Below are 10,173 nucleotides of genomic sequence, written 5' to 3'. Positions count from 1 at the left end.
CTAGCGTTAGCGTGGTGTTTAGGTTAGGGTACTCATAGATATACCCTGCCTAGCTGGACCGGGGTAGTAGCGAGGAACGGGACATTTCCGAGTTACCTTAGTTTCCCACATCTCTATATCTGTATGGGTAGGTGTATATGTGTGGGTCGAACATCCTTTTTGTTGTTTAGATTCCGTAAGCGTGCGCAATCGAGCGGTAGATCGTCCTTGTCAGAGTGAGAGAGAGAGTGCGTTTGCATTTTTCTCTCTCTATCACTCACATTGAGAAACATTCTTTGTAGCTAAAAGGAATGGTAGCTATAGATATAGATAGTCAGATACACACATTTTTACATATATATATATATATATATGTTACTCTGGATATCTTACTGGGTATATATATATATATATATATATGTATATATATATATATATATATATATATATATATATATATATATATATATATATATATATATATATATATATATATATATATATATATATATATATATATATATATATATATATATATATATATATATATATGGGAGTAGTTACTTTCTCTTCTAATCGGGTATGAAATCAACCATGGGATCCATTTCAAAACGCATGCATGCATGGAACTTAATTATATCCTCCTAGAGTTTAGATGCTGGCTTCATCCGACATAAAAATATTGTTTATTACACACAGGGATAATGTATATCATTTTTGGCAAGTATATGTATATACCATATTATTTTTTAAGTGTATATCCATATACCCCAAAATAAGTATAGTATATACGCATACATAGTATGTCGAAATATATGTACAGTACGTTCATACCTTTTAATAAGAAGTATGTGCACGTTTTTTAGTAAGAGTATATGCACATACACGTACAATAATAGAGTATGTACACATACAGTGTCATATTAAAATATATGTAGTACGAAACCTGGAGTACGTACATTTGTGCACATGCATACATGTGTAGTAATCGAGTATACGCACATACTACAAATGTGTGTGCATATTTACATCACTATCACAATGTCACGAGATGATTGAGTATATGTTCATACAGGTTATACGAGTATGTCAGTATGTGAAATGCACACTACAACAAATATTCATATTAACAACCAAAACTTAGCGACCACTGCTAATACGTGGTCGTCGGGTCATCTACCATCCGTCTGAGTGGTTTGCTCAACATGCCCGACGACCAAATTTTGCCCCGTCGTCATCGAGCCCGCCTTGTGGTCGTGACTCCCTGTTTCGGCCATTTACCCCCTCTCTTGTTAACCTCTCCACGGATCTAATCGAAAACCAACTCCCGTGCCCACCCCATGTCCACCTGCCTGCGCCCACCTTTGGCCCGGTGCGGCGGCGCCCTTCCGTTGCCCAGATCACCGGCACCGTTCCCACTCCCAGCGCACCTCTCCCCTCCAGCAAGCCCCTCGAGCTCCCCATACTGATCCACCCAGTCGCGACGTATTTTACTACGGGTGCCACCAGGATGCCAAGCCGCTGCCGATTCTGCAGCCCCATATTGATTGTTGACGCTGGATGGAGATGACGAGGCAACTGCACAACACGGCCAGATCTTGGCAATCGCTACCGTAAGCAGTCATCTTCCTCAATGGAATCCTCATCTGCATCTCAAGAAGCTTGCCCCTCTTCAATCCCACGCTCTGTATCCTGATTCAGGTGTGATTTGATTTGTGACCAATCTGGGAATCCTGGAATAGTTGCTAATTGGGATTTCAACCAGTGCTTTCCTCGATGATTCTTCTAGATGGAAGCCCTCTGTTGAGTTAAATGGGTCAGTGCCGCACCATAATTTTCTTTACTTCATTAGTTGTCTCTCAAAATATTTTACAAAAACAAATCTCTGATGCCTATCATTATAATCGATTTGTTATCCTCGTAGGAATCAAACTGCACTAGGAAGAACTGTGATCCGGCCTGTTTCCACTGCTAAACATCACTAATTGCTTGGTATTTTGTCGTGCTGCTGCTCTTGGATTATTATTATTATTATATTAGCAGTAGCACAACAGTATTCCTCCAGTATATTTTCTATTTAGTAGATGTTTATTTTAGATTTCATGAAGATATTCTATATTATGTCATGAATGCAGATAACTGTTTAACAGAGAATATTCATGTTTTTTTAGCAGGATCATATTCATTAATTCATGAGGCAATACGTTGAGCTCACAAGCACTTTTCATATCTACCTGATGACTCCTATTCATGTTGCAGATAAACCATCCTTCCTGAAATTTGATTGCTTTAATTTTTAGGGTTGCTTATTTTTTTTTGGTGTAATGTGGTTGTCTGAAATTGTCCATGTCCATCTGATACAGTAGTATCAGTTCTGCAAAAGTAATCATTTTAGTTTCCTGCCTGTATGGATCATTGACAATAATTTATCTAAACTCAATGGAAATAAATAGTCATCATTTAACAATCTAATATTTTAATTACTAATTTCTTAATATTCAAGTGACACTTCATTAAATTTAAATTAGGATAGATCTCTCCCATATGACTATTTGTTGCCATCTTACTGATATTTCAGTCTATGTAGTGGTGACATAATAATAGGTACCCATAAGTAATTAAGGACAGCTCAATTGGTTTCTACATAGTTTAGCTCTGAATAAATAGGATCAACATTGAAGTTACTGATTATGATTTTAGCTTGTTATGATTTTGTTTGGATCATATATAGCATTAACATTGAAGTTACTGTAGGCTTATGAAGGAGCTTCTTTTTGACAAAAACCAAGCTGTCGAAGGACTGTGGCGGTGTGCCTCTAGTTGAAGATTAGTATTTTGTTATAGTAGTGTGGTTAGGCACTATTTTTTTGTACGGGAACTATCTGTAAGTAAGTTAGGCACTATTAGATTCATGGTTGATATTTTTTCTCTTTTCTGCAAAGATACATCTTGATGTATTGCCATATTGAATCAATAATATTTGTTTTCTGTTACCAGTTTATTAATGGTTTATTCTTCTGTTGTGGAAACTATGTCACATCTGGTGCCAAGTGGTGGCTGGTGTTATAAATAAGTAGGCAATGCAAAAAATATTAATAAAAATCAATGTAAATGTGGCTAAATTATTATTAATAAAATAAATGATGGAAAATGTTGTCATTATTACTACAAATGTGGTCATTTGTGCCTCATGGTGAATGGTGCAAAAATATTAACGATGAAAAATATGGTCGTTATTACTATAAATGTGGTTGTTATTAATCTAGTATCTACGACCACATATTATATGGTCGTTGAAAAGTTAACGACCGGAAATATTATGTGGTCGTTAATAGTATTAACGACGGAGCTTTTAACGACCATGGACGACCACATTTTTGTGGTCGTTAATATCTTTTTGTGACCACATTTGGACCTTTAACGACCACATATCCCGTCGTTAATACCGCTTTTTCTTGTAGTGGCATAATACTCATGTCTTGACGCTATACATGTAACTAGCCATCGCTCTCGAGCATTTTAGTGCAGTATGTAACAGAAAGGCCTGATGACGGGATCAAATCCAAAGTGCTATTGTTAGTGTGATAGCAACGAGGTCCATGGAATCAACCGCCTCCTATCCAGATCTGCAATCTGCAAGGATATTAAATTCGAACTAACCAATCGATCACAAGAAGAAGGATTAGTGAACAGAGATTAAACTTTTCCAAACGGGCCAGGCACGACACGGAAAAGCCCGGCCCAAGCATGGCCCGGCCCGGCAGCCTGCGTGCCCGTGCCAGGCACGGCCCGCACTCGTGCCCGTGCCTGGGCCGCCACTTCGGCCCATAGGCCAGCACGGGCACGGCCCGGCTAAATGGCCTGGCCCGCATCAGGCACGAGATTTCTCCCAGCAGCCGTCGGATCCCCGCCCCGATTGATCTGAGCTGTTGGCCATTTAGGGTTGGAGAGGCAGCGCCGCAGCGCTATATAATCCTGAGCGGCCGCTCCCAGTGGTCCACCCCACCGCCACCGGTGATCCGTGACCCGTGACCGGCCGTTCCGCTTCCGGCTCCCGTCCTCACTCCAAACCCTAACCCTAGTTTCATTCCTCTTCCTCTGTGGCTCCTCTTCCGGCCGCCGCTGAGCGCTTCTGGTTCTGGCCCTTCCGCTTTCGGCCGCTGCTTAGGCACTGAGCGCTGAGCGCTGACGCTGAGACTCCAATCCCCTCCCCTCCCCCGTCGTCTCCGTCTTCATACTATTCTTTGCTTCTCTGACATGTTCTGCTTCTTACATTTTCATCATTTGGCAGCCGGTTGAGGATAGGAGGCGGCGGATCCGTCAGGACGCTGCCGGCTAGGAGGCTAGTGTTACTGCCATGGCCGAAGAGATGGAGAGGCAGCGCGACCTCCCTAGTGATTCTGATGAGGACGACATGGGCGACGAAGAGCTTGAAGAGCTCTTCGGCCGTGACGCTATACCCGGTAGAGGCGCTAACGCAGTGGACCCCATCGACCCCATACAATAAGTATGAAGAGAAGTTTGGTGCTGTTAGGTCGAGGACTGTCCCTCAAAACCTATCTGGTAAGAAAAGATCTGCTTGGGATGAAATATATGATGATGATTCTGGTTCTTCTGGTGGAGGTACTTCAATACTGCATTCTACTCTTAACCTGTCTAGAGATACATCTCCTACTGCTTTGCTGCATGCTGCAACTACTACAGCTTCAAATTCTTTTGAACTTGTCTCATACTTGAACTGTGACACTGTGAGCCAGTTGGATGATGCATTTGACATCTTGAGATGGTGGCATGAGCACAAACTGACATATCTAGTGATGTCCATCATGGCTAGAGATGTTTTAACTGTTCTTGCGTCTACCATATCTTTAGAATCTACGTTTAGTATTACTGGTACGATCATCGAGGAGCAGCGGAGGAGGCTAAAGCCAGAGACGGTGGAGTGGCTGAAAGGTCCTTGTTTGGTTTTGGTAATTGAGTGACAACTTAGGTGGACTAATAGTGTTTATGTGAGATACACAGGAGACTAATCCACAGGTGATTATATGATGATGAAGGAGCTCATTGCATATGAGACATCACATGGAGTCATGTGACCAAGGTGGAGAAGATCAAGATGAGGCTTGGCTCGATGGACCAGTTGCCAGAGTGAAGGGCAAGTCGGAGGCTTTGAAGCGAGGGACCGCGTGTGACGGTGAAGCTTGAGCAAGACTTGGCGCCGATGGACCGAGGCAACGGTGAAGAGCAAATGAGGCCAAGATCGATGAACCAATACGGTCACATGATGATATGAAGTGGATCATATCATTTGGTGAATGATTGGTGCATGTGTTGCATCAACATTGGAGGAGATGAAATGGAAAGCGCAAGGCAAAGGTATAACCTAGGGCATTTTCATTTCATCGGTCATAGGTGTGTAGAGAAGTTTATGACCGGATTTAGGATAGATGGCCGTACTATCAAGAGGGGCAAACTTGTTTGCATATCGGTCATCTAGTGCCACTTGAGCGATCTAACTTTGCATACGTGTTAGGATCGAGTGGCGTGGCAAGTTGAGAGGCTAACTCCTTTGGGAAAATATTTGTGAAAATGCTAACACACATGCACATGGTGGTGTACACTTGTTGGTGTTGGCACACTTTACAAAGGAGGTGGTGTTCCTAGGGTTGAGAGAGGTGTGCGTTTCTCTCTCCCTCCCGCCGAGCTTGCGAGACGAGATTCGGCGCTTTTGAGAAAATTAAGTGCATATTTTCTATTGCGCCGGTGGGAAATTTGGAGAAGTCACGGGACCGGACGCTCTGCGCGGAGGCACCGGACGCTGGCCTTTAGCGTCCGGTGTGCTGTCGGGTGTAGCAGAGTGCAACGGACGCACCGGAGTGAGTCCGGTGCTCAGCGTCCGGTGTGCGGGCGGTTTGGCGACCCTCTCTGCGCATGAGTCCGGTGAGCACCGGACGCTCTGGGTGCGTCCGGTGGCTCGCGTCCGGTGACCGTGCGAGTTTGTGGATCTCTCTGCACATGGGTCCGGTGTGCACCGGACGCGTCCGGTGTGGACTAGTTGAGCGTCCGGTGGTGCTGTGTCAGGCGCGAGCGCGTAGTAGCCGTTGGCGGCAACAGTCGAGTTCAAACGGCTAGTGACACGTGGCTGACGCCTGAGCACCGGACGCTGGGGGTTGAGCGTCCGGTGGCTCCCTGTGAGCGTCTGGTGCCCACGTGTTTTGCCCAGTGAAGGGGCAACGGCTAGTTTAGCCCTTGGGGCTATAAATAGAAGTGATGGCCAGCCTTGGCTGGTGCTGAGCACCATTGGAACTTAGTGTCCTTGCTTGGGGAGTGCTAGTAAATCCTCTAACTCACATATGCTTGATAGTGATCATCCGATTGTGTGAGTGAGCGATTCTAGTGCGTTGCATTGAGAGATTGCATCAAGTGGCACTAGGTGTTCGTGTTGCAAGCCGGTGGTGCTTGTTACTCATGGAGGTTGCCACCTCCTAGACGTCTTGGTGGCTTGTGACTCCGTCGAAGCATGCAAGAAGATTGTGCGGTGCTCCGGAGAAGAGGTTGTGATGGGAACTTTACTCACCCCGCGGGGATCGTGAAGAGCAACTCTAGTGGATTGCTTGTGGCTTGGAGGATCCCCATCTTGAGAGTGGATGTGCGGCACCCGCTGAGGGTTTGGCTTTGGAATACCAATTAGCTCGTGATCAATCAAGTGGGTGTATCGCCACAACGAGGACGTAGCTTGGTGGCAACCAAGTGAACCTCGGTAAAAATCACCGTGTCAACATTGTCTACTCTTCTCGGTGGTTCGCATTCGCTATACACGAGCTTGTATTTACATTCTTTATATACTTGTGCTTGTGTAGTTGCTTTTGTAATTAGTTAAGCTTGTGTAGCTTGCTAGTTACCTTCTTGCTTGTGTAGCTAGAAGTAGTTCCCCTTACGTGGCTAATTCGGTTTGTGTAACCTTGTTAGCCACTTTGCTTAGTTTGTGTAGCTAAGTAAGTTACGCTCTCTAATTTGGCATTTGTTGCCTTGTTATTGAGCTTGCTAGTGAGCTTAGGCTTTGTGCGCTTTGCCTTACTAGTTTGTGTAGGAGCTCCCCCGGTTTGCAAAGTACTAGTTGCATAGGTTTGTGTGACATTACCTATAGAATTGGTTAGGTGAGCTCTTGCTAAGGTAGCACCTTGTTTTCTTGTTTAGGATCTTTTACAAGGTGCTAGAGAACTTAGATAGAGGGGTGTAGTCTTGGCTAGGCCGATAGTTTTAATTCTGCATTTGTTTTGGTTAGCCGGTGCGATAGTTTTTAGAAAGGACTATTTCACCCCCCCCCCCCGTCTAGTCCGCCATCTCGACCCTTCAATTGGTATCGGAGCAAGGTCTCTCATTTGTGGTCTTTACCGACCCGAGAGGATGGCGTCTAGTGGGATAGATGATTGTGAGACACACATTTTTGCTGGTACAAACTTTGCACTTTGGAAAAATCACATGCTTGATCATTTTCGTGCAAAGGGACCTAAATTTTGGTGTATTGTAACTAATGGTCTCACACACAACTTGGACCATAAGAATCTCACCAAAGCTCAAAAGGTTCTCTTTGAACTTGATTGTGAAGCTTATTGTTATCTAATGAAATCTTTGAGCTTTGAGTTGTTTGATAGGATAAACTCCAAAGGAACCGCATATGAAATGTGGGAGTCTATCAAACACACCTTCGGTGATTCCTCCACATGGGATGATGGCAAGTTTAAAAAGGAGGAACCAAAGGTGGACATACATGAGGATGTTGAGCATGACCACAACATGGTGGTTGTGGAGGATTGCTCCACCTCATGGTCAAGTGAGGATGAAGATGATGGATATGAGAGTGATACTTCTACAAGCTCATCCACTTCACCACAGTCCTCCATGTCTCACGGTGACGGCAAGGTATCTATTAGAGGTGTGATTGTTGATTGTGATGATCCAAATTTTGAGCTTGTATGTAGACTCACCAAAGCTTTAAGAAATGAGATGGATAAAACAAGTAAATTGAAAAATGAAAACTCATTTCTAAAGAACACATGTGAATAACAAAAGCATCTACTTTATGTTACTACTTGTTCACATGAGGAGCTAAAACTGGTTCATGAGGAACTTTGTGTTGCTCATGACAACTTGGTAAAAGATCATGCTTTTCCCACTAAGAAGCTTTCTAATGAAGAAATTAAAACTAGTGAGAGCTCATCACTTGGGTCAAATGATCAATCATATATTGTTACTAAACCTTGTGATGTAGGCAAGAAGCATGTATCCACCTCCTGTGATGATTTATTGTCTATGCCATGTTCTTCACATATATATGCTTGTTCTACTTCTATGTCTTGTGAGACTAACCTTTTGAAGGAGAACAATGAGCTCAAAAATGAAGTGAAGAAATTGAGCAACAAGTTGGAGAGGTGCTACAACTCAAGAGTCACCTTTGAGCATATATTGAAGACTCAAAGAAATTATGGTGACAAATGTGGCCTTGGCTTCAAGGAGAAGATGACAAAGGGCAAAAGAAAGCAAGAAAAGAGAAAGCTTTCTCATTTCATGTCCTATCGGTGCCATGAAGTGGCACATCTTGCTAATGGTTGCCCAAACAAAGAGAAGCTCAAGAAGATGAAAGAAGAAGAGAGGCTCAAGCATGTCAAGTGCTTCAAGTGCCGTACTTGGGGTCATCTCAACTCAATGTGCCCAACCAAGCAATCGGTGAAGCAACAAGAAGAGCCTCAACCTAAGCCACAAGTTGAGCAAGAAAAGAAGCCCCAAGCTCAAGTCAAGATCTACCATGAAGATGGTGGTGACATGGGGATGATGAGGAAGAAGACAAGAAGGGGAGGTAGACAATCAAGATCATCAAAAGACCTCTCCCACATCAAATGTTTTGAGTGCAAGAATGATGGACACTTTGCCTCGAGGTGTCCTACCAAGCTTGAGAAGAAGGCTCAAGCAACTCTCAAGAGGCAAGGCAATGAGAAGCAACACATGAGCAAGGAAGAAAAGGCTCAATCAAAGAGAAGTTGCTACTTGTGCCGGGAAAGGGGACACATGGCTTATTCATGTCCCCTAGGTAATAATTCTAAGCCCATTTCAATAGATGATAATACAATGCTTAGAAAGGATGGTAATGGTACCTCTATGGTTGCTATTGCAAAACGTCCCGCTACTCATACTAAGGCATCAAGTGGCACTAGGTGTTCGTGTTGCAAGCCGGTGGTGCTTGTTACTCTTGGAGGTTGCCACCTCCTAGACGGCTTGGTGGCTTGTGACTCCGTCGAAGCACGCAAGGAGATTGTGCTGTGCTCTGGAGAAGAGGTTGTGAGGGGTACGGTGCTCACCCCGCGGGGATCACGAAGAGCAACTCTAGTGGATTGCTTGTGCCTTGGAGGATCCCCATCTTGAGAGTGGATGTGCGGCACCCGCTGAGGGTTTGGCTTTGGGATGCCAATTAGCTCGTGATCTATCAAGTGGGTGTATTGCCACTATTGACGGTCCTTAATGCTCACATTTAACCATCAACTAATCATGGAAAAGGATCTAAATGCAGCCAACACCTAGACTTAGGGTTTTATCTGACAGAATTCCACGAGTTTTGGTGTTTGTCTATTTCTGCAGGGGGTTATTAGGAAATAAGGAAGAAAGGCCCACACGTCGGGATTACATTGAGATATTAACGTGTCGCGCAATTTTCTACCATCTAGAAGACTCCAGAAGCCATGGGAACGAACGGGAAGCCAATCGGGCTCGGAGGCAGGGCGCCCACCCTACTCTCCTAGGCGCCTGCCCAGCTACAGTGCCCAATCAAGACTCTCTTTTGGGACAACGCTCCACCGACCTAAAGGATCAAGGAAAACCGTGCGATTAATGTCGGTTTGATCCAACGGCCCATATTCACTTGAAGGGACTATAAAACCAGACCCCCTGGCCCCTGGAGATCATACCTCTTCTACAGAATCAAAGTTAGGGTTTCAATTCTTCATCCAAGTAGAGAGGATCCCTCTAGTTCTTCTAGTTCTACCTCTAGTTCATCTAGATCTAGTTCTAGTTCATCTAGTTCTAGTTCTAGTTCCTCTAGTTCTAGTTCTAGTTCTAGTTAGTTCTAGTTGTAATCTAGAAAATTGGGAGAGAGAAGAGGAGAGCGGAGGAGGAGCCGGATCTATCGGATCTTCCTCAACA

General features: G+C 44.1%; 1 long non-coding RNA gene across 1 annotated transcript; it reads left to right on the top strand.

The window, feature by feature from the left end:
• Positions 1,268 to 2,980, top strand: LOC110434600. The gene is made up of 3 exons (XR_002452143.1): positions 1,268 to 1,592; positions 1,681 to 1,795; positions 1,904 to 2,980. It is a non-coding gene; the product is annotated as an uncharacterized LOC110434600 (long non-coding RNA).

This window comes from Sorghum bicolor, chromosome 4, assembly GCF_000003195.3.
Source record: "Sorghum bicolor cultivar BTx623 chromosome 4, Sorghum_bicolor_NCBIv3, whole genome shotgun sequence".
Classification (NCBI taxonomy): Eukaryota; Viridiplantae; Streptophyta; class Magnoliopsida; order Poales; family Poaceae; genus Sorghum; species Sorghum bicolor.
Note: the sequence above shows the minus strand (reverse complement) of the source record. Positions and strands in the feature narration are given on the sequence as shown.